This window comes from Rhamphochromis sp. 'chilingali', assembly GCF_963969265.1.
Source record: "Rhamphochromis sp. 'chilingali' genome assembly, chromosome: 10".
NCBI lineage: Eukaryota > Metazoa > Chordata > Actinopteri > Cichliformes > Cichlidae > Rhamphochromis > Rhamphochromis sp. 'chilingali'.
In genome coordinates, this window is record NC_137937.1 from 23,254,268 (window position 1) to 23,279,938 (window position 25,671).

The 25,671-nt window shown below is 39.6% G+C and overlaps 1 protein-coding gene across 3 annotated transcripts in view; it reads right to left on the reverse strand.

Annotated features, from left to right (window-relative positions):
• The window catches only part of ntrk2a (neurotrophic tyrosine kinase, receptor, type 2a), a 114,318-nt gene that overhangs the window by 43,510 nt on the left and 45,137 nt on the right, over positions 1-25,671 (reverse strand). The window lies entirely within an intron of this gene.

Sequence of the window (25,671 nt, forward strand, 5' to 3'; positions counted from 1 at the left end):
AGCGAGTTCCCTGTACTCAAATGGCCTCCACAGTCACCAGATCTTAATCCAATAGAGCACCTTAGGGATGTGGTGTAATGGGAGAGTCTCATCATGGAAGTGCAGCTGACAAATCTGCAGCAACTGTGTGATGCTATCATGTCAATATGGACCAAAATCTCTGAGGAATGTTTCCAGCACCTTGCTGAATCTGTGCCATGAACAATTAAAGCAGCTCTAAAGGCAAAAAGGGGTCCAGCTCAATACTACAGTCTACCTAACACAGTGGCCAGTGAGTGCACATACGTTTAGGACCAGCTTGTCTTTCTCAGTGTTTACAATGTATAATTATAAAAAAAAAAGTGCTGCTTAAATCACTGAAACAATGACTTCCTGTTATGTCAGCAGCAATCCCACTGAGAGCACTTTACTGCAGTTCATTCCAGCTTCAAGAGCGTTCTGCTTTTTGTTTTGGGTAGTTGATTCTTCTGGGATAGTGCCAAAAGTTTTTGCAAATCTTAAATACTGTGGAGCCAATCATGAGCTGAAAAAACTTAAAGTTGCAAAATTTGCCCCAGTGGTGACATTTTTCACATTTTAAATGGCTGCATGGAAACAACCCCCACACCCTTTTTCATTCCTTTAATGTCTTCTTCTTCTTTTTTTTATTAACCACGCTCAGTTAATTGCAGACACTATCATCTTAGCATATAACAAAGGTGGTTAAGAGGCAATGATGCAAATGATTCCAATCACTCAGGTACATGAAGCGGATAGTAAATTAGTGCTTTTTAGTGCATTGTCCTGAAAATGCAGAAATAAAGGCTGGTGAGAGATCAGAGTCATGCTTCTAGCTGTGCAATATCATCTTATGCATGCCTTTTCGCTGAATAACAGGTGAGAACAATACGGACTGTGTATGCATAAGACTGTCTTAAGCAGGATAATTGGACACTTCCATGCAGTCTCGGTCTTTCATCAGCTCGTCAACCTTGTGTCAGTAGAAGGAAAATAACCCTACAGACAAGTCAGAGCATGGGTTTCATCATAGACGTGGTAGGATTACAGGTACATGCGCACATGCACACGTACACACACAGGTAATTCTTCTCTAGGCCTCTTTGAGACATGAGCACAAGCCTGAAAACATCGTATTAAGAGTTGAGATTGATTTCCCACGAGCACAAAACACAGTAGATGTTTTCCCCTCTCATGTGGTCGGCTCTGCTGCATTACAATACTGGTTGACATCGCTCATTTCCTCTGTCCCTGGACGCGTATCAGGCTCTAGTGCTGTTGACAGGGCTAGATTGAGAGGAAGAAGCTGAGAGAGTTTGTTTGTGTGTGTGTATGTGTGAGTCTTAACCAGCGTATGTGTGTGTTGGTGACTCGTGAAGAATGAAAAGGCCTTGAGAGAGAAAAAGAATGAGAGCAAGAGCACAATAGTTTGTTTTTCTGTGTGTGGAGAGTTTATATGTGCTGTAAATGTGTGTGTCTTGGCTGCGATGTCTGACAGCATCTTTTTTTGTCAAGATCCAGACTTGTAAGCTAATGTGTCACTTTCAGTAAGCAGACCTCAAAGAGTGATTGGGGACAGTGAAAATGGTGAAAATGGATGCTGTGCATTATTTGGAGTGTATTAAGAAGTATTACTGAACACTGTGTGCTCGGATTAAATGGTTTTTCTTTTGCACAAATCAGTGCTGCCGTGCAAAATATCTTCAAAGGTCAACTAATTATGCTTTTAATTTAATTGTATTGTTATCAGCAGAAGGGTACACTGAATTCTTTTTAAATATTTTTTATTTTGAAAATTTATTTAAAGGGTTTCTAATCTAAGTTGTGCAAAACAGGTATGATGTTAACCAATTAAGATTAATTTTAATTTAATTTAATTCTGCATTACTGAAAACTAACCAGAACACTCAAAGGGCAATAAAACTATCAGAAAACAGAGTCAAAACTCTCAAAACAGTAACTCTGAATCTACTTTTAAAAGGAATCGTGTACTGTACACTTAACTATCATTCAGCGTGAAACACAATGCAGCATTTGACCTTGATTGTCAAGTTACCTATCTAACTAGACAGTGAATAGTATATTAAATACCACACTGAGTTTAAATGCGCAGATCCAGACAACACCATTACCCTTCTAACAATGATACCTTATAGTTTTTCTTTATTCAGGTAAAAGTCACTTTGAGATTAAATTCCTTTTCCAAGAGCGACCTGGCCAAGAGGGTAGCAGATGTTACAACGAATACAAGACATAACAATATAACAAGTAAGGAAACAAATACAGTACTCTGTACAGACGACTTAACACAAACATGCTATTTTAAGCTTTTCCCCCACTCCTTTAGAGTTGACTTAAATTTCACCATTCCCATTTCTGACAGTTATTCCAGGATATACTCTACAGCAACTAACAAGCTAGTTTGCTAGTTAGCTAACAAATATTGGCTAACTAGCAAACTAGCACTCTGCTTAATGACTGAAGACTGGGTTGTTGGTCTCCTACCTTAAAGGCTACCGTGACAAGATTCGCTATATGGACAAAAGTACCAGACCACCCACTTTGTATAACTACAGGAGCTGCTTAGCCACAGAAACCCATTCCATGAAGCTCCAATTTATATGTTAGCTTAATGCCAGAGGAACTTTGAAACTCCATAACTGCACAAACTTGAGGGAACTTAATAGTCTTTTTTTTTTTAAGAGACTGTAATTCAGCACCTTTTTGAAATGTCTCAATATGTGACTGATTTACTGATTTGGAAAAAATTTCTGGCAACCTGAAAATTACAAAAAATGATAGCTTCAGTAACATGTATCTATCTTCAAAAACACTGCATTAACAACTTTCAGCTGTTCATTTTATTTTCCAAGTGATCACCACAGCGGATGGATCTGCATATTTGGTTTGGCACACGTTTTTACACCAGATGCCCATCCTGACTCAAAGAGGTTGGGAAAGTGTTTTCTTCTGGCAGTAAACCATGGCAGGGTAGCGTAGCACCTCGGGTGACCCCAAGCCTGGATGAATGGGAGGCTTGCAATAGTAAGGGAATCTGGTGTAAAAATCTGTGCTAAATCAAATATGCAGATCCATCTGCTTTTAAAAATACATGCCACAGAAGCAAGAATTTTATTATTTAGCCCTTTAAAGCCTAAACCGGGAACCGTGAAATAATTGCAAGAAAATTGTAATCTCTTGAAGATTAATGAAATATTCATTTCATTTATATAAATTATAAGTTTTGCTACATCTGGCATTTTTCTCCATATTTATTGCTTATAAATACATTGTGCAAATTATTTAGGTGTTTCAGACCAAAGAAATCAAACTCAATGTATCCAATACATTATACTGGGCATTAAGGGGTTAACCCCACGGGAATATGTAACTAAGTGAAAAAGACCATTGCCAGGAATTCTGTTAACAAAAGCAACAAAAGCAGATGCAATTTGAGATGTTTTGGATCACATCATTTTGATATTTTGAATTTTCTCAACTTTGAATTTATTAATTAATTTATTTTAAGTAGCTGAGTTGCTGTGGTTACCAAACCTAGAAGAGGATGGATAGATGTATGGATGGAATTACAATCAAAACGTATTTAATAACACCTGAATTCAAAGATTGCGTCTACAGAGGGAACAAGTTTTTGAGGTTGAGAAACATAGAGTATTGCACATGTAAGTGGAAATCCAAGTATCTAATTTACCATCACAATATAATGCCCACAGTAACTATAATCCAGCGATCCCGTGAAATTACAAGACAATAATCTAAAATGTATCAGAGTATCTGTGTCAGTGGAGCAGAAAAAAATCCCTCTAATGACACAAAAGCAGGAATTATTTATTTACTGCATACTGTCCATCTTGTTTTGCGTATTATCATGAATATTCGTTTTTAATGCTATGTCCATTTAGTTAATTAGCTCTCCAATTAGCTTTCCCCCTTCTGGCCGCCAATTTCCTCTTGCAAAATTCTTCTTCTTCACTGCAAGTTAATTACATTTCTCCGATAAGTGCATTGATAATTTTATCACCCAGGAGAGATATAACATTTGTGTGTTATAGAGATTTTAGACCCTAATTTTAGGGACATTGTTCTGGTAAATGTAGTGCACTGCATGTAGCCGCACCTCTTCAGTGCTAATGTACTTATGCATTCAAAGGAAGAGCAAGTACCAAAGCGTACAATATGAGTGAACTCTTCAGAACAAGGTAACATTAATAGATCTGTTTTCATTAAAAACTCCAAGGACAAAACTGCAAAATGAAATCTTTGATTTCCATTTGAAGCTCGAGACATATAGTAGATTGTCGCTATTCATTACAGAAGAAAATTCTATTTATTTCATTAAATGAAGGCAGGTGCTACTATTTTCTTCTTTTTCCTCTCAAACCGAGTCTGCAATTGTAGCAGCATTATTAAATGTAGAGCAGCCATTTCATCACAGCAGTGAGTCCAAACCACAGGCTGTCAAAAACTGAATAAATAAAGAGCTTTCAATTATGTCCCTTCTGAAAAATTCTCATATTCAAGAAATGAAACTGTTAGTTTGGGGCTTTTTGAATTGTATAATTACCTTTAGTGTTTACTGCTCTGACGTTATCTCAGCATAACAAAAAGGACAATAACAGGACGCACACACACAGGTGCAGGTTTCCCTCTGTCAGTGTGTGTATGTGTTTGTGTTGGGGAGGGGCTGTAGATCATTAACAGAGAGAAAGGTCCCAGGGTCAGATCGTTATAAAAACCGTTAAGCTGAGGGCCAGCAGTAGCCTGTGTGTGAGACAAGGAGAGAGGGAGCGTCCACTGGGAGTGACTGGGTAAAAAGGGGAATAAAAAGATGTAGAGATGTGAGGCGGAGGAAGAGAGAGGGAGAGATGGACATCAGAGGTGAAGGTATAAGTGGGGTCAGGTCAAGACCCAACAGTGTTAATGGACATGGAACTGGTGTTTAAACCGATGGAGACCCGATCTACTTGTAGTGTGTTGGGGGAAAACCTGGGTTAACAGTCAATAAATTACAATACCTTGCTTTCAAAGCTGAGGTCACAACTGAGAGGTGGATGGCAGGGTGCATTAAAGCTGCGGGTCGCTGTATGTCACTGTTTTCCAGTCTTCGCAGCAACACAGTAAAGTCTGTGTCTTGTTAGTGTTTAGGTTATTGAGAAGCCAGTGAAATGAGTGTGGTTAAGTTCAAGATAACTGACAAAAGTCTTGGTTTATAGCAACTCGAGTCTCATTGTAGGGAGTCGTATTGGCTGTGACTCGAAGTGTTACAATTGTTCAACTAACTGCAAGACTCGCCTGGATCTGGGTATGCAGCAACAACAACAGAAAGAAAAAAGAAAGAATCACGCGATCAGACAAGCAGCAATCAAGTCGCCAGTTTTCTTACGTTATCTCACCCATGAAAAACTAACAGCAGAACAAAACTAGCGCTAGTGCTGTACTGTGGGTATATGTTGAAGAACTCCAAATTCAATCTGTGAACGGTCATATGTGTTAAGCTTCCCAACAATTCTAGACGATATATTTCAGTATCTGCCTTTGCCTTCTTTTGGAAATGATTTTAGGCATAACAGAATATTTTTTGTTTGGTGATCAGAGCTGTCGCCTCGCAGCAAAAAGGTCCTGACTTCAAATTTACTGTCCAAAGAGAAACTGGCCACCAGTGTGATGTCAGTTTGAATTTCTGTCTGTGTCACAGCTCAGTTATGGACTGGCGACCTGTTCAGGGCGTGCTCTGGTTCTCACCCTGTGACAGCTGGGATCAATTCCCTTCACCCTGAATTGGATAAGTAGTTAGGCAAATGAATGGATGGGAATTGGTTATCATTATCAAGTCTCTTGCATTCTAAGCATAAAGCCGATATTAGCTATTTCTTATGTAGGTGATGCTGTGTGGGGCTCTTTAAGTCATCAATGGCAACACTGATTGTGCTTCAGCTCATGGGCCGAACTGTAGGACTGTCTGTGTAGGACGATCAATTTTTGCACTCAAAATTCCTGTTTTGTTTTGTTTTTTAAAAAATGTTTTCAGTTTGTGCTGCAACCAAATAGTTCGGAAAGGCAAGAAATCCCACTGCTTGTAAGGCAGAGTGAGTGGAGACTTGTAGCTCCGTTCATCATAGATATATCTCATAAGTGGCCTCTAGGTCAACTACAACCAATTTTGGAACAATTACAAAGTCAACAAACTCTCTCTATGTGGATTCTGGACTTTAGCAATAAACTGACCTTTAAAATTCACAAGGAACGTTACTGCTTTCTTTTCTTGGTTTCAGCATCTTGGTTTTTTTGTTGGTTTGTTTTGTGCTCCTTTTCATACATTCGCAAGTCTTTAGAGGGACGAGTGAACTTTTACAGCTTCCACTCACACAACACTCCCTCAAATTGATCCACTCAAAGTGAATTTGTGCCCAAGTGCGTCTTCGCATTAGCCTTGACTGACTTGGTGTACAGTCTTAAACACGCCTTTCACACGTGATTAACTCAATGAGTGCAATGTTACTGTTACCAACGGTGAGAGATGCCAAACTGGTGCGCATTGCTATTTGATGCTGAAAACAATAAGGTTTTAAAAAGCCTCCAAGTGTGATTCAGAGGTGTTGTTCATCTAATTCCTGATCAAACTTGCTACAAATGGCCCTGCATCTGTTTAAACAGCTGTTTCTGTCAAGGGACGTTAGGCATTTTTGTCGTCCAATCAGAATACAGCTCATGAATAATGACAGTGTTAAATTAATGATCTCAAGTCCTGACAGCCTGCTTCATTAGAGCTTTATGTTGAGTGCTGGAAATCAGATGCTCGGTGAAACTGAGCAGATGTGCTCTGTCGTCACACCTCAGCTACAAGAACTTCAGGTGAAAGTAAAAAAAACCAAAACAAATCTCTCCACTTTAGGTATGAGGGGGATATTAGAAACTTAAGTGCTGCACAGAATATAAAAGGCAGGGGGCTGGATTTTTCCACTCCCATCTTATTGCTACAGTTTTCTAATTTCTGGAGGAGAAATGCAGCTGATACTCATTCCTTCTTTGCAGGCAGGATTTAGTGCAGCGGGAAAATGGTGCCATAAATTAAATCAACTGTAATTCAGCCAAAATGCAGCCCTGAAGCATTCAGCAGAAATTCAGTTACTGCAGTTACTGCAAGAGAAATGGTGATGGTAGTGCTGCAGATGCTTCACACCAGCGATTGTGAGGCAGATGTAACGTTACACAGCCGTGTGGACAGCACATGTTCTTTAGTTCTTCACATTGCTGCAGCGACACCAGCCTCGCCGTGGGAGCCTGAGAATTTGGGAACTTGAGTGGAGAAGGAGTCTTATGACAAGTCTAGACTGTAGTTGAGTTAAAACGATGACAGTGAGTCACTGTATTGATCTCTCCTGGGCTCTCTGGGTACACCTCAGACAAACTGAAGCCATTTACTGCTGCATGCTGCCCAGGGCGATAGATGTAGAGAGACTGTTATAGGATTTAAGGACATCAGGGCCTGTCAGTCTGTCTGTTAAAACAGCCTGGTTGTTGTATGCCTTGAGAGGAACAGCGGGAAGAGTTGTTTGCGGATAACAGTGGATCTCATGATTTGAAATGACTGGCAGCAGTCAGTGAGGTCAGTGTGTAACTCTGGCTGAAGGATAGGGTTCAGAGGTGATGATGGACGTTTCAGATACGAGGTGAAAGTTGGCAGCAAGTTCAGCTTGGGTTGGGTCTCTACAAGTAGAGCCATTTGACGTATTTACTCTTTTTAATCTTTTGATCATGCACCAAAAGCAAAAGCAGCTCTGCTTTTGTTTTTAATATTCTCCAGTTTAATAGCACAAACTGTTGACTACATTATTACAATTTGCATGTTGATCAAACATATCTAATCAACTAGACAAAAAGTCCACAAAATATCACATGCAACCCCCCTTTCTCTCTCTCTCTCCCTCTCATCACTCTCTCTCGAATGTTTTACACAACCAGTCAGTGCATCAGTCATTCAGGCTTCAGAGTGACTGATAGGACTGTTGATACCAAAGGCCTCTGTGACCCCTTAAACCTTTCACAATACGTGCAAACACACCAACACACACACACACACACACATACAGATGATTGGTAACATGAACCCCATGGTCTCTAAACTGTGCTGTCACCCTGCTGAACACAGGAAGTAATCTATCGATCCAAGAGGAAGAGGGATGAAGCGATGAGGCGGAGAGAGACAGACAGAGGACATAAGGGAGGAAGTTTAATGGGTAAGGAAAGAGGAGCTGCAGATTCACAGAGTGGTTAGTGGAAAGATGGAAAAAAAAGGATGGCAGAAAATGTGTTTTTTCTCTGCTGTCTTTTTTTTCCTGAGCAGCGACGTTCGCCGTAAAAACAAGGTTATTTCACATAGAGTTTTCCTCTTAAAGTAGGGGAGATATCATCTGGAAAAGATATCACTTATTCTTGTGCAGGTTTAGGGTTCAGCAACTGTTCACTTACAAGGGACATTTGAGGGATCGGTCTCATCAAAATACACCTCCAAGCACTGATAATAAGTGAGGACTGTCTTTTTTAATGGCTATGCCTAAATCTGATTATCGCTCATTTAATCTAAGCTGATGTCTTTACACTTAAATACAATTATTCATATCCCCTCCTTGTCTTGTGAAGCAAAACCTTCATCCTAACCTAATTTCTCTGCCAAAGAACTCAAAAGTATTAATAATCAGGCATTCAAGCATACACCTCAGATTTCAACCCCCTGCACAAATCTCCAGACTTTGAGATGATCATTCAAGAATCAGCACATGATTACTGGCATGTCAGATTTGACTTTGTGTTTGGGATTGTTTTAGATTTTCATCAAGGATTTTGATGCCATCCTCACATTTTATGATCCTATCGAATTTGAACAAGCTGCCAGTACCAAATGAAGCGAAAAACACCCCCGCTGCATGATGCTCCCACCACCACATTTCACAGTGGGTACAGCCTCTCTTTTTCTCCTCCGTATAACATTTTCCTTCATCAGACTACAAAACGGATAACCAGAACGCTTCTAACATTTCCAAATGCTGCTTTGCAAATACCAAACATGACTTCAGGTGCATCGGCTTGAACACCAGAGTCTTCCTGGCCACCAATATTAAGAATTTGTTAAGGTGTAGTTCATGAAATCTGTATCCCAGAGTTCTTGAAGATGACCTCAGAGGTGGTTATTGGATTACTGCTGACTTCTTGGACAACCTTCCCGATCAAGGCTTGGGACACTTTGGGCTTCTGACCTTGACCTTTCAAACTGATCACAGTTTGAGAGTTCTTTAACTTCTTTAAGATGGACTCGACGGTGACCTTGTGAACTTTCAGGGCAACGGCTATAAGAGGATGAGATGGCTTAATGGCCTTTGGCCTCCTTGGGGACAGTAACAATGCCTGAAATCATCACTGAGCTCCTTCACCTTCATCATGATTAATGTCTGACTGATATGAAGGTGGCTTGTCCTGCCTCTACAGTCCCACATATAAATAAAAAAATTAGAAAAGAAGTTTCTGGGAAACTGTGTATTTCCCAAAATAAAAAGAAAGTTAAATGGTCTAAAAAATGTGCCAGTACTTATTATTCTGGTATTACTTATTCATTTGTAACATATTTGAGAACTACGGAAGAAAGTTTTAGCTAAGGTTGAAGCTTTGCTTCACAAAACATAACAAACAGGGAGGGGGTATGAATAATTGTGGACTTGACTGTATGAAAAGAAAATCTGTCACTCTGCCACATTTACTGCTGCTTTTGTGTATTTATTTTTGACATTTCTGTCTTTTTTTTTTATCTAATTGATTTTTTCATTTCGGTTAAAATCATTGGCAGTCATGTAGGTCTTTGCCAAATAAACAGACTGATTATTTACAGTGGCCCTGAAATGCAACAGTATATCAGTGCATCTCAATAATATTATTTTAATGATCATTATCATGAAGTTCTCACGCACTTTAAAGGTTTTCGTGATGGCGATAACAACAGAAGGACCAACAGCATTCAAACCACTGAGGTTAAACAAACTACAGTATTTTTTTAACCCTCTCCAGGCAGACGTTGCAGATTTGCAACAGTTAAGACCTAACAACCTGATTACCCCACATACATATTTTATGAGTTTTCTTTTACTCAGAAGTACCACTGCAGGACTTGGTTGTGCATTAGCAACACAAAACTTAAATTGGGCCTGAAAGGGTTAAAAAAAAAAGGTATAGAAAAAAAATTGCGCATATTATGAGATAGAGGGAGTACAGCAAATAAACTAAAGAGAAACAGGGCGATGGATACATTAGCTAAAATTCCCTCTATGCTGCAGTCAGATAAACATCCATATGAATCTGCCTGAGCCAAAATCCTCCTCCTCTTCGGCCTAATGCAGAGGCATATCACATTCCCTCTTCTAGTGGTAAAATGTCTATTTTACCACTGGTAAAAATAGACATTTCCTCTTCTCTCTCTTTCTTTGTGCATCTGTGTCACGTTGTGTATCTCCTTTCTCATCTCCATGTATGTGTCTTCCACCTCGCTTTCTTTCGTCATCCTCTTCTTTGTTTCCCACATCCTCCTCTCTTCCTCTCCATTTTTTCCCTTCCTTCTAGCCCCCTTAGTCTGATCTTTTCTATTTATAATATTCAACCCACATTCACCTTCCCATATGACACATTAGAAGGCCAGTTCCTCCTACTGAAAACAGTCTGCGTTGGTCAAAGATGTGAAAATTAAGAAGCGAGGAGGTAAGTGATAGCGAAAGAAATTAAAAGTGATAAAGCGTCGTGTTTTCGGTTCAGGAGCAGAAAATCTATTACCAAGCATCTGTTACATAAGCAAAAAATTATTGTGAGGAACCCAAATGAACATAATTAAAAAAAAATAACAGAACATATTAAACCTTCAAATCCATTACAAGAGCAAATGCTTTATTCACATGTGCGTTTATGAAATTTTAAATGAATAATTTATAACAAATGAAGGAATCTCTGTATGTGTGTGTGTATCTACACCTACAATGCAACCCATTCACCTTAAAGTCTTCAAACCTGGCTTGTAGATCACTGCGTACTTGGAGTGCTGGGTATGAAGTCCTTGGAGTGAAGGGAGGTCTTATTATCATCACCCATGAGGTCACAGCGGATGTGACACAACTCTGGGACCCTATAATATAAATCTACCGATTGTGGCATTTACCTTTGGTCATGCTAACGTGCCTATGACAACAGGAACTTCACTAATTATAATAAATCAATCTTTAAGCACATTGTGATTCAGTGGCTTTATCTATTGACCTCACGGCGTTGGATGTTGCTCAAGTACAGCCCAAGTATTTCAATAAGTGTCTGACTATTAAGACAATTACAGTTTCTGTACAAAATGCTGAATTTTACCTGCTTATTCAAACACTTATAAGAATATTAGAAAAATGTAACGTATCGTTAAACTACATTGCTCTATTTGACCCACTAAAACAGTAAAATAATTCATTTTAAAATATTAATTTTAATCATTCAGTAATAATGCTCAATAAGATAACATTTACAGTGGTGTAAGAAGGGTTCAATCCACAAAAGTAAAAGTCCGTTACAATCACAAATACAGTTAATAACAGCAAAATTTAAATTAAACTATCACAGCTTTTTAAAACAAAGCCACATTTCCTGTTACATTTCCATATTTTTACATTGTTGTATTGCATTTAAAACCCTTTTAATATAAAAATAATTGCATTTCTCTCATTAAACCCATCAGACTCCACTGACAGCAAAATACTTATTTAACCTTGGCGGACACGAGGCCACCGTGTGCTGTTACACATCATCCTTATTAAGAATTAATATTTTAAAAAGTCACTGACAAAAACAAACTAGCCAATCGAACGAACAACAGATTTTGTGTGCTCTGCGAGGTGAAGTCATTTAAACAGCACAGTGTACCTGAGTATTGCTGCTGGCAGTACTGACCATAGTTTATCCATTTTCTCATGGATACATGGTGTCACAAACCTCAGACCATCTCAAACTTGATTCTTGACCCATGACGTTCTCTATCATATCGAGACTATCTCTCTACTCCATTGCGGCTCGCACTCAGAGAACCAAGGTTACAATGTAACCGCACGTTACGTTTGCTGTACTTAGATTGCCTCCCAGTCACCAGATCTCAATCTAATAGAGCACCGTTGGGATGTGGTAGAACCGAAGACTCGTGAAAGTGCTGTTGAAATATCTGCTGTAAATATGTGCTGTTATCATGACTATATCGACCAAAATCTCTGAGCAATGTTTCAAACATTTTATTGAATCTGCGGCATAAAAAATGAAAGTTCTAAAGGAAAAACGGGGGTCTAACCCAATACAAGCAAGGTGTAACTAATGAAGTGACCAGTGAGTGGTTATAACACTCCTGCTCAGGCGTTTAGCTTTGATGATAAACAAGACCAGAGCATGATTAATAGCCTATGAATCATGTTGATTTTAAATACCTTAGCTGCTGCATTAATAAATGTGCCCTTCTTGAAATGAAGCATGCATGAGATGCAATACCGCAGGCAAGCATTCACAAAGGTTTTCAGATGATTTTATTTTTCACACATATTGTAAAGTGTCTTTTCTTTCAGTGGGACTTTCCTTCAGTTTGGTATTGTTACTTGTACTTGAGTAAAGGATCTGAATACTTCCTTCACCACTGCCCTAAACCCATCAAAGCTTAGTGTTCATGCATAACCCATCATAATGAATTAAAACTCTTAAATTCCGTAAGTACAAAAAGAAAAAAAAGGGTTTGCGCTATAATTAAGAAAGGACCGGTGGGAGCTCATCACTGACAGTGACACTCTTAAAAATCCGTACAGTCCGACAGTAAGAACGGGAAAAGCCTTGATGACTTGAAACATTATTGCTGCCAACAGTCAAAGAGAAGTGAGGAAAACATGACCAACAGAAAGAGGAAGCGCCGTTGATTTCACAGAATGGTCTCAGATATTTTCCCTTCTATTTACTGTGTTTGACTTGGCTTCTTTTACTGACTTGGCTTCTTTTACGGATAAATAAAGGAAAAGTCCGTACAAAACATTCCCTGACGTCCAAGCACACACTTAAAAGCTGTTTCACTTTGAAATGAAAAAGAAACAATTACACACGTGGGACACCAATAAATGAGTTTGTTTATTGAAAAGTAAAACCCAAGCTATCTTCTGGGGGAAATATCGTTTTCAAATGACACTTTTAAACAGCTTTACAGAAACTTTCTCAAACACAGCTCTAATACTACAAAACGTGTAGTTTATGGAAGAAGCTTATGGCTAAAAAGTCTTTGCAACTCCACATTTTTTTCCCTTGTCAGATTCGCCTTGATGCTGATAAAAGAAATGAAGAAGTGGCATCCTAATAGCTCAGAGGTATGGAGGTCATCACTGTGCACTGCCTGCCTTTAATGTATTTATTTTTCTCCTTCTTTTTAAATTGAACTATACAGCCGCTAGTGGGCATAACATTGCAGATGGAAATGCATGAAAAATGAGGTATCGTAATGTATGACTGTCTGCCACAAACGCTTGAGAACAATTGAGTTACAAAACAACAGTTTTATGTATCACAGAATCCACCAAGGAAATAAAAAGGACAAATAAAATAACAATAAAATCTGAAACAACATTCATTTCCAGTTCAAAAGCCTATTCTACTGTCATATTTCCCAGTGTTAGCGTGTTTTTTTTCTTCCCATTGTTAGCTAAAATATCTTTCCAAGAACCACACACTTTTTACAAATTTCAAACGAAAGAAAAAAATATATGTGCAACGTGCAAAAAATAAAATAAATTCAACCCTACGGTGATCCTAATAAGTCAATTGAAGTTTAAGGATTTATGACAACATTTCCGTAACAAAGTTAAGTTTCCTGACAAACTCGAAGCAAAACTTAAAACAAGGGGAAATGCCACAGCAAGATAAGACTATAAGAGCAATTTTATTTTATGTGTTTTACACATAAATTAAAATATTAAGCAGCAGCTCAGCACAAATCCTGCTAACAGGGAAAAGAGCTGACCGAGCTCAGTCGAAATGGCAGCAAAATCCCAATTGTTCTTTTTCACAATAATGAAATATAAAGATTAAACTCATAAAATAGTATTTTGAGATAAAAGTCAAAAGATTATTTATATAAAGTCCAAATGTGGAGATTAAAGTTGTTGTTTCAAGTCAAATAACTCCTTTGGTCATGTGACCCCTACAAAATCCCTTGTGTAGATGAGCTACCGAAACAACTTGATCAGCTACCTTATAATGTCTTGTGATACATCATACCCCCTCTTTACTGCACGAGGGTGTAAGACTGATACTCTTGTATCCGTCCTTTGCCAGTTATTTCATTTTGCACAATGAAATTTTGTGCAAAATGAAATAAAATTTCATTTTGAAAATATATGTGAAATGAAATAAAATTCCATTTTGTGGTTTTTTTTTTTTTATCTCCACACCAAAACTGAGTCTGAAGTATGATTTCAGAAACTCTTTAAAACGAGGCATTTTGTAGAGGGTGTGGCAGCCATTGCAGCGCTTTAACTCGAAATGACGACTCTATTCTCAGAATCAACGCTAATATTTTTCTCTCAATATGGCCCTCGCACTCTGTCGTCTTCCTGCCTTGTTTTCTTTTAATCAACAGGAAAATCTTGATTTTTAGTAGTAAAGTTCAAATGCTGCTCACGACCCGTTTGGTAGTTGCTTTTATTCACGTAGCTGCTCTACTGATATGGGTGTCTAATGATTAAAAACTCGAATTTTTATAAAACCTCAGCCTTGATAAAACCTGTACTAAAGAGCAATGAATACATGACTATGTTACTGTAATGCTGTTACTGTAAATTATCAGGCGGTTATATACATATATATGCACTGCACTGTTATATACCTGGTTAAAGAGCAAGTTTCACATTTATAGCAACAGATACACATCTAAAAAAGGTACATTCATATCGCTGATGAAGCTGCAATTTTTTGATTATTTGATGTCGCACTTCCTTTCCTTTTCCCTTTCTTTCTCACAAAGACATACACATCCCACTCTCCCACCTTCTGTCGCACCGATTTTTATTGATTACTGTCGCGCTTTGTGAAATGACTGCATTTACCATTTACTTTGATTCAGCGTGTTGCCTTTTAAAACATTCATCCCTCTGAAATTTCACTTATTTGTGACACCTAATTAGCGCATTGACAATTTGATTATGCTCCTATTTCACTACAGCCCAAAGGGAATGGTAATGTTGGGCTTTCTTCTAATAATTAATCCAGTTTTGTGTGTAAATACACGAGTGAACAAACAATCTAATATTCCCTTTGGCTGACAAATTCTAATCCTCATATTTAATTCAGCCTCACACGGTAAAGGATTCAGAAATCTTTAGGAGTCTGTGGCGTGTAACACTAGTTTAACTTCCCTTTCAGTTTGGTCATTGGACCCCACTTGAAATGCAGACTTTTGTCTTTTTTTTTACATCAGGGAAAGTGCACCCCCCCCCCCCCCCCCTCCCTTTCTTCCCCTTATTAATGGATGTAGTGGCTACTCAAGTGCACCCTCTTAAGATGATGCAATTTAAAAACATGATCCAATTGAAAACATATGATTTTGTTTTTTGTTTTTGCTTTAGATTAAATTTGCTGACTAGTTTAGCTGTCTGGGGTTTAGGATAAACAGAGCTGCACTCTATTAAACTTCAAAAATTGTCTTCCACACCAGAATAAGTGTCTGTGTTTTAACCCTTAATCAAATATTCCCCAAACGTCTGCCCTGACCTCAATCTCAGCCAACACTGCCGCTGTCTTCCCCTCTGTCTCGCTACGGTGTGTGTGTCCATGTGTGTGTGCTACAGAGAGACATCCCACATGCTGGCCTGACATGTGCACACATGATGAACTACGCTGTGATGCACATATGCATTTGACATGTGCGTGATGATTCATTTATGAGTACATCTTTCCCCATAGTCTATCTGAGATGTATGCAACCAGCACGTTTGTACAGGGAAAACTAAGATATGTTAAATATTTGCATTAAAGTCCAACGCAGCCCAAACTGGAAAGGTTTTTCTATGCACATAGATGTTCTTGGGTCTTTGATTTAGTGGTGCAACACCTGATTGTGTATTATATTACTGAACATGCATGCACGAGTGTGTCTGTCTTGCAGAGAGGAAAGGTATATTTAACCCAGACTTTAATTTATGATCTTGTATGTGTCAGTGCTGACAAGGTGCAAGTTCTCTAATGAGCCAGAGATGAGACATATAACATCTCTCAGTGTGAAAAAACCCTAAATACACACTGAAAACATGAAGAAAAAAATTGCACCAATCAACATGTTTTGATTTATACAGCTACCAATTTACTTAACGGGGCTTGGCAGGGGCGGCGAGAGGACAGGAAATGTATTTTGTGGCGGATGTTCTGGATGTTTTGACAGGTGTGCCAAATACCTGCAAAACTAATTTGATGGTTACACGGCACAGTCGGGTTACGCATGTACTCCGACACTCCTGATGTTAACAGGCTGTAATAAAGACTTTCAGTAGCCTGCCCGACTCATCGCGTAGTTATCCTTCTTAGCATTTGTTGCGTGTAAGAGCGAGGCAATTGGAAGAGAAGCCATTTTCTCTCTGATCACTTTTATTACTTGTTCTAACTGTGACTTGCGGCAGTGCAGTCTCCACTAACAGGGAGCTGCTGCCAAATTCAAATAAAATCACTTTTTGCCTTCAAAGCCAAATTTTTCTCCCCAGCCTCGACACTTTTTCAAACTGTTCTTCTCTGTTCTTTCATTTCAGGAGCATCTCTGAGTGCGGGCAGTGTGCTGGCTGAATATCTGAGGGGTTGAATTCTGTGTTAAAATACAATTTCGAAGCATGGAAAATAGTCTGAATTAGACAGAGCCCTGAACACAGGGTTGTTTACAAAGTACAGCTTGTGTGAGCGCAGGAAGGCCTTGTACATAGTGTGTATGAGAAGAAATAGCTCAGCGAACTTGTCTAGAGCTGCACCAATGGGCTGCGAGGTAACCTATCAGGGGCCGCGGTGCCTAAATCTGCCGTGTGCGTGCGTGTCTGTAGAGAGCGTGGAGATGTGAGTGTGTTTGGTGAAGATCTAGGTTAATGGTTGTCTCTGTCCCTCTTTTGTGAATAATTCATCCAAGGAGAGGCTTTTATGTGTCTCCGAAGTCTCTGTGTGATTGGCTGATTGGGCTGCCGCATCCCAGAGCTCTACCTGCTTCTTCTACCTTTAGAGAACACAACAGACACGTCCCACCTGACCATCGGTGTTGTATGTGTGTGTGCGTCTGTGTTCGTTTGTTGCACAACTCTATAACCGCTACAGGGTTTACTCCCTTCAATTTTTATATATACTATTGTTTTCTTGTGTTAGTTGAATATGAGAATGCACCTCTCTTTTATCTTCCTTCCCCCATTTTCCATTTTCATTCTCTTGCTTTCTCTCGCTCTCTCTCTCTCTCTCTCTCTCTCTCTCTCTCTCTCTCTCACACACACACACACACACACACACACACACACACAATGACAAACAATCGTTCTCTTTTTCTCTCAGTCTCTTGTGTGTCCATCTCTTTTAGTGTGAGACCACCTCCACTGGGATGTTGTGAAATAACACACAGCCTGAAGGGAAACACAAAAATCATAAGCAACAACAACAAAAGCAAAACAACAACAACAACAACAACAACAACAATAATAATAATAATAATAATAATAATAATAACAACAATAACAACAATAATAATAAAGCAATACAAGAGAGGTGGTCTAGTTGCTGATGGTGTCAGTACCACAGAGACTTTTGTTGCTTAGTATTTGTTATAAAAGTTATTTTTGTGATGCTTCACTGTAGAATGGAGAAAGTTCACAAGGCTTTTTTTTGTCTGTGCTTACTCTTACTTGTTAATTTAAATACTAAGACCCCAGTAACACACAACTACAGACTGGTTACCAGTTAACGGCCAGGGATAACCGCATATTCTCTAACCAGTTGCAGGTGGTTGCTAGCAGTCACACCGGCCTAGAGACCAGTCAGTGACCCCCTGGTAACCACAGGTCACTAGAGAAAAATGTTACTTCTCACCTGGTTGGCGAGCAGTTACAGGAGGTTGCATGCCGTTGCTAGGTGAAACTGATTGCAGAAAAGTTGCAGCAATAAGCCACAAATTTTACAATTTCACTCAATTTTACTCCAGTGCATAGTTAGCAAGTGTTTGCAGACAGGTTAAGGTCTTCCATGCAAACTATGGGCACAGCAATCTGATAGCAACCAAAGTAACACAAGAAACTTTTTGGTGCAAGCAACCTCCAGGAAGCACTCGTCAACCAATCAGGGAATCCAGTCTCGCAAACAGAGGCTACCAGGTGCTCAATGAATGGTCTCTCGGTTTGTGTATCCAAGGCTTAAGGAAACTAGTGTGCTCTTTGCAGCTATTACAGCTGCATTTATTACCTTGTGTTGTTTCTCCACACTTCATATAGCAAAAATGCATTGTCAGTAAAATTAACTCCAGGTTAGAAAAGTCTGGTGTTAGAACAGAGAAGTTTAGTGAGTTTGTTATTCAAAGTTACTCATAACAAAGCAGCAGTAGACCTTCTGTAGTCATTATGTTTTGTAATAGGACATCTACAATTTACAGAACAATAAAGACCCAGAAACTCTGACTAAATATTCACACAAGATACAATTTAAAACAGGCTTTCATGGTGACTTAAGCCCTTCTAGGGCAGCAGTGCTAAACTGTGTTGATGGTGAGCACGACGGTGGAGCCACCATCCAGTAATGAGCTGCGTATTGTTATAGTCGAGAAGGTTTATGGATTATGGATTAACAATAAGAGCATCTTAATTCTTTTTTAAATAGAAAATACATACATACAAAAAACCCCACTAACACAGGAGCAGTTTAGCTCATAAGTTAAGGAGGCAATAAGCTGAAATTAGCAGCCTGGGTTTGATTCTGACCCTCTACTGTGTGTCTCGCCTGCATTCCCGTCTCTCTTCACAGTGATATCTAATACAGGCCCAAAATATTCATTAAAAAAACACACTAACACTACTCAAGTCCAAGGTGGATATCAAGTAGATAGTTAACAAGAGGGCGCGCCTGTGCAGCCCCCTCATCGAGGGTCAGAGTGATTCATTATTTCTAATTGTCCATTATCAACAAACTGTTTCAGACCTGCCACTCCCACCCGCCCTGCTCTCCTGCCAGTAAGATCACCGCATCTTCCTCACCTCGTTAGCTGATTACATACCAGCAGTTCAGCATCTCATCATCTGCCAGCCTGCATCACTGCGTTGCCCCATATTTTATGTTCTTTTTCAGTTTTTTTTACTTCTTTTTTTTTTTCATGTCGCGCTATTGGGTCTATTTCCTGAGCCGGGACAATTAAGCAGTTGTCAGCGTTAATCAGCGTTAACATGAGTTTAACGCCATAACTGCATTAACGCTGCAAATCTCCGTTAGCAAGTTAGCGCGGATCGCCCCGTGCGTGGGGCTGCACGGCGTGAATCATTAGCATGGTTAGCTCGTTAACGAGCTGGTGAAGAGGGTGCAAGAGTGCTCTTGCACCCTCTTCACCATCTATTTGCACATGTGTGTGATAAAGTTGACCATATTTATTCATCAGCACGCAGAAAAGGTCATGGTCACCGATATTTTATACAGAAAAACAGCAGAGAGGTTTCCTAGCAAAGTGCTAAGTGTTTATTTGTTTAAAAAATATTTACTCACAGTAGGGGTGAAGTGACCTTTTTCCAAACATGAACAATAAATTCATTGATCCTAAACACATCTGAACTTTGCTTTGGAGTGCTCAACTGCAACCCAATCAATGGACACACACACACACACACACACACACACACACACACACACACACACACACACACCAGATACTGTAATGGGCTTTTCCACATTTCCAACTGTTTACGCTTTCTGCCAAAGACATGTGCCTACGTGCGCACAATTCATTAAAGATAATCAGCTGCATGTTTCTTTGTAAAATTACAGACTGATACCAACACCTGGCATGTCACTGGGGGAATCTGTGCCAGCACAACAGAACAGGCGTATCTGTGGTAGAGGATTATGTGTATATTACCAACCTGTCAGTTTATGACAGAGGCTGAGCCAACCAAAACAAATGAAACTTCTCTGCTGGATGTGGCATTAAGGTTCAAATGCATGCCAAATGGACGAAATAAGAAATGTCACGGGAAAAAAAAAACGTGGTCTAAGCTGATATGTGAGAGAGGCATGTCTTAGAAAACATAAAACAGATGAGAGGAGGGATATAGAGATGAGGGAGGGGAAAAAGAGATGGAAAGTCACGTTTCAGGAGTGTCACAGCAGTGATTTCAATACAAATTCAGTTGCATTTCAGCTGATTTTCTGCTGCGCTGCTTCAAATGTCTAACTAGCACAATACAAAACGTGCCTCGAATCATTTGGACTTCACATACTGTTTGGCTTTGCATCTCCCGCTGAGTTTTAGAGGGAAGTTTTGCCAACTCCTGCAGCTATGAAGAAAAATTAGTCCAAAAAAGCTTGTAGCTTTTACTGCTGGCTCAAACAGAGGTAGTATGTCACGAGGTCAACAGTGCTCAAATGCAAACAAGTCCAGAATAAAAAACATCAACGCCACATCTGATCAGTGTCATTTTATGCCTATGGAAAATAATTCATTTAATATATGGAGCCCAATCAATTACCTAGTTACAGAAAATAATTAGCAAACTACATTTTTTGTTTAGTTCTGCAGCTAGGGTTGTAATTCTGCACGAACTGAGGACAAAGTCTGTAAACTGACAAATAATTAACATGAAGCTACAATCCAAAAACTAATGAGAGCCAGGGGTTAGGGGAGTTTTGGATGGTAATGATAAACGTCCCCCATTAGCATCTCCGCTTATTGAAAGTGAAAAACAGCACTAACGAGTAAACTTATAATAGCGAGGCGTACATCCAGATTGTGTGTAATCATCCTGTAACTGCAAACATGCTTGTTATGCCTTGTTCCCTAGAACAATGTGTCTAGGTCCAAGTAAGAAGGATGTGTAATTAGGTAGCCCGAGCACTGGGAATAAAGTCAGCCCAGGCAGCAGCAGCAGCAAAGTGATGGCTGAGGCATTTGTCAGGGCAGGAAAATAAAGGAGAAAACCATTCCAGACAGCTGACACTTTATGATAAAGGAAACGATGAGGTGAGCCAAAAACAACATTCGGCTCCCCTCCTTAAGCTGTGTTTGTCATTTCTTTTTTGCAAAAACTGAAAGAAAATTTTCCAGATTGGCAGTGGACTAAAAGTAAACATGCCAGAAAACAACAGACTCTCACTTTACTACCAGCAGGCAGTGACAGCGGAGACAGTAAACCCAGTTAGCCCCCCGCGAGGGAAGTGTCTTGAGCTTCCTTGTTGTGGTGATGTTACAAATAAAAGCGACACTTTTAAAGCTGTGATTTGTTACTAAGATGTAAGAAATAATAATCCAGCTGAAGATCATTATTGGATGTTTAGTACGCTGGCACCCCAGCACACAGCAGAGGAATGTAACATGGGAGGTGCGGTGGGTGGTGTTTACTGGTTTCCATGAGATGGTTTATGTATTTTAGCAAAGCCAGGACTGTGTCACGATCCAGGCTGTCCTGAAAAAGTCCTGAAACGTAAGAAGGTCTGGGCTTCTTTAAAAATTTGATGTGTTTTTTAAAGATTCGTTGTGTTGATTTCAGATAGAGGCTGATTTTCAGATTTTTCTACTCGCTGAGAGTGGCAACCTTACCACTGATTTAAATGGTGTGAGAAAAAGGAAATCCTATGCTCTTCTGTCTACGTCTATTTACGGACGGGCACTCATAAATAGGTTTGCAGCTGCCTGTTGTTTGTCTCGCTCTTCAATATATTTAAAACAAATACAGTTCACTACTTGAAGTGCCAGACTTTCTTTACTCTGCGTCTCAAATCAGCACACCAGCCAGATTTAAAGGTGTAATTTCAACCTTCAAAATCCAAATCAGTCTCATGTTTTGCTGCCAATCATCGCCGTCCGTGTAGGAAGAGCGAAAAATGTTGTTCTTGCCATGACTCACTTCATAAACAAAGCCAGTAAATGGAGCAAAAGATCTCTCTGCTTGAGGCACCATGCTGCAGTAATGAACTTGGGATTTACAAATTGACGTCTTTTGTCTGCTCTCATTTCAGCTTCAACTGACTTTAGTCGGTACCAGGTGTCGGATCATGAGTCCTCATTTATATATATGTATATCTCTGTGTGTGTGTGTGTGTGTGTGTGTGTGTGTGTGTGTGTGTGTGTGTGTGTGTGTGTGTGTGTGTGTGTGTGTGTGTGTGTGCAAGAGGAGTGAATCACTACCTTCATACTCAGCAAGTGATAATGATTTAGTTTTGGAGCGGCGCGGGTTGGCAATGACGCAGGTTGCCACGGCAACAGTATGCAACGGGCAACGGAAGTTGACCATGTCACACTGCAGACCTTCTGACAACTATACACACGAACACACATACAAACACTGGTCCATGCATTAGAAAAACTACACTATATGTCAAAGCCAGGAGCTGAACAGCATCAATGTTTCCATTTTATTCACATTAAAAATGAACTGCAATGAAAATCTACCTGCACGATTATTTACTGCCTTTTCACCGCCACTTGCCCTGAATGTCAATCCTGTATTGCACTAAATGAGATAAAGAGAAAAACTTCAAAACTGGCTCAAGGAGACAGCTGTGAGACATCTGTCACTGCCTCAGTTTGGTAGTTTGTCTGTGTCGAGACGCCGCTGTTGTTTCGAACTGTTTCGAACTGTAAAAATGGGTTTTTTTTAAAAAGGCCTCTTGTCTTATTAGATACTGTACAGAGTAACTCTCTCAGCAGCTTGGTCATTATAATGATACATTAGTTTTCCTTAGAGCCCAGAATATTTTTTTTAACTTTAATATTTATATTACACTCCCCTGTGTCTATCTGCTTGTTAATGACAAAAACAGTCACACTAAGTAAGGAAAAACAAATAAATACAATAGCTTGTTATTCCCCCCCCCCCCCCCCCCCCCCCCCCCACAAGTATTTACAGCATTTAACCGTTATCACAAAGAGCTGTACATTACTGTGAATCATAGCTGCTCATTACAGTGAAAATCTGATATTTAATAAGTCATTCTCAGGCTTCAGAACCTCGACTATGAATATTTGCAGACGTCTTTCAGTTTTGGAAGATGTAATAACATAACTACCACTAGTTTTTACATTTTACTTGCATTCCTCTTAAAGATCAAAGCTCCTACTCTGTAGAGTTATTATGTCACCAGTAAAGTATTTGTTTAACGGGGAGTATCAAACAGTTGTGTTTGATATACAAAGCCCTGTTGGGACACGATACTTTCTAGGGTGAAATGTGAGTCCATCGGTCTGACAGCTAAAGTTTGGCCCAAGCTGGATCATGCAAAATGACAATGTTTCCAAGCACAGCAACAAGTCGACAACAGACCAGCTGGGAAAAACAAATTGCATCCCAGATCATCTTCTTGGTCATTTACACTGGGTGTGTCATCCACACCAGATCTGATTGTCCTAAAAGCATTTTAAAAACAGTGTCAGGCATACGGGATTCACATAAATGATGTTTTCCTCATAACTTTGAGAGCACTCTGACTACCACTCAGTGTAATCAGTTTTTTAGGAAAGACATTTGCTTTTCTGTCTGTGTCGGCTTCAAGCTGCCTCTTCCAGATACGCAAGGTCATAAAACAGAATCCACAAAAACAGAGCTGCTGACCTTAGCATTAGGCCGCTATATGAAAACAGAGCCAAGAAGACAGAAGCATCCTGGCTCAACGATCAACTGATCCATCAATAAACCTCTATCTGTTATAGTGCTGTTCCCAACTGCTCTGCACTGATGCTCTCTTTCTCTCTCGCACCACTTTTTTGGCCCCCGCTGTGCAGAAAATGCTACACAAATGCACAAATATGAAACGCAAAAGCAGCCAGACACCATAAACGATACTGGCATGCCCTTTTGCCAACTCTCATACATATTCAAGGAAACTTTGCACTTCCATGTGTGTTTCTCTCTGTGTCTCTTGGCCTCTTGAGTAGCTGCCTTAGTCCAGCAAGACTAGGGGTTGATTGATAGCTAAAACCTCATTAACATAGAGGCTATAATACGGCTATCCAACCTGCTGCCAAGAAAAAGCCAAACCGTGATTCAGCGTACACACTCTTTGGCAGCAATGACGTGTCCTAAGCAACCAGCAGGACCTTGAACAGCAAGGCACTGTCATACTGTCTGAGCAACAACGTCACGCTGACATGGTGTACCTGTTGACACATGAAATCCTTCTGCATAGGCAAGCACCCATGGTGTGAACTCAAAATCTGATGACTATAGAATTAAAAAAATTCCAACTGCTAATTTCCTGAGAATAAATACAACGTGAATCACTCTGGCACAAGCCAGGAAAATGCTCAAATCATATTTGAAGTACAAACCACTTAAAAGCTTATTTCCTATCCTTGGATCATTCAGTCATTTCAGGTAACCATTACGTGTTGTGTTTGGTGCTTATATAGTGCTTTTCTGCTCAATTTGAGATCTCTGTCATTACAAGCCTCATTCACCCATTCACACACACATTCATGAAATGGCCGTTTTCTATACATTTGTGTTTTATGAGCACTTTTAACCTAACATTCACACAGTCGCACTTCCATCCATCGAAGGCGACTTGGCGTTCAGTATCTTGTCCAAGGAGCCACAGATTGAGCAACTGACCTCTGTTTAGTAGACCACCTCTGAGTCCCAAACCAGTCAGGGTCACTTTGACTCTAAAAACATTTAAATAAACATGCAATCAGTCAGCCACAAGGAGTTCATCTTTCCAGTATGTCTTGCTCTGCCTCAGGGACATCTGCCAGTTCAAGATGCCAGAAACACTTCACCTAGGAGGCGTCTAGGCGCACAGTTAAAGCACACGATTTCAGAGCAGCTGATACCTTCTTCTCTGTGTTTCAGGACAAAGGTAACATTTTTTTCCAAGCAGATTTTCCAGGCGAGCATTTGACAGTCACATGAGCAGATGGAGATAACTCCCAGCACAGTCATTGTTTCTTGGATTAGAGCATGCAAGGTTTTAGCTCTCTTTTTCATGTGTGACCAGGGCATGCCACAGCTGTCATAGGTTGTCATGTCATGATAATTTCCAGATGATCAATGCAGCAACAATCTTTCTTCCTAAAAGTAATTGAAAGAGCACACCTAACTTGATACTGTGTTTACTTTAAGACCCGTGGCAATTATTAACCAAATAAATACTTCTGTTTATTAAAACTGCTTGGGCAGAATTGGGTGCTTTTGATTCGAGTCCCTATGGGATGCCAGAACATTTCGGATTTTTAAAAAGCACTGATGTGACATGATTATAAATACAGAGACTGATGAAAGTCATACAAAACTGGATTGATAGAGAAAAATATCAGTGAGAACAAAAAATATACATACAATGTATGCGGAATCTAAGTACCTGTAACTTTTATTATTTTAAATATTATTATAAAAGTTTTACAAATCTAAGAAAGCAATCAACCTG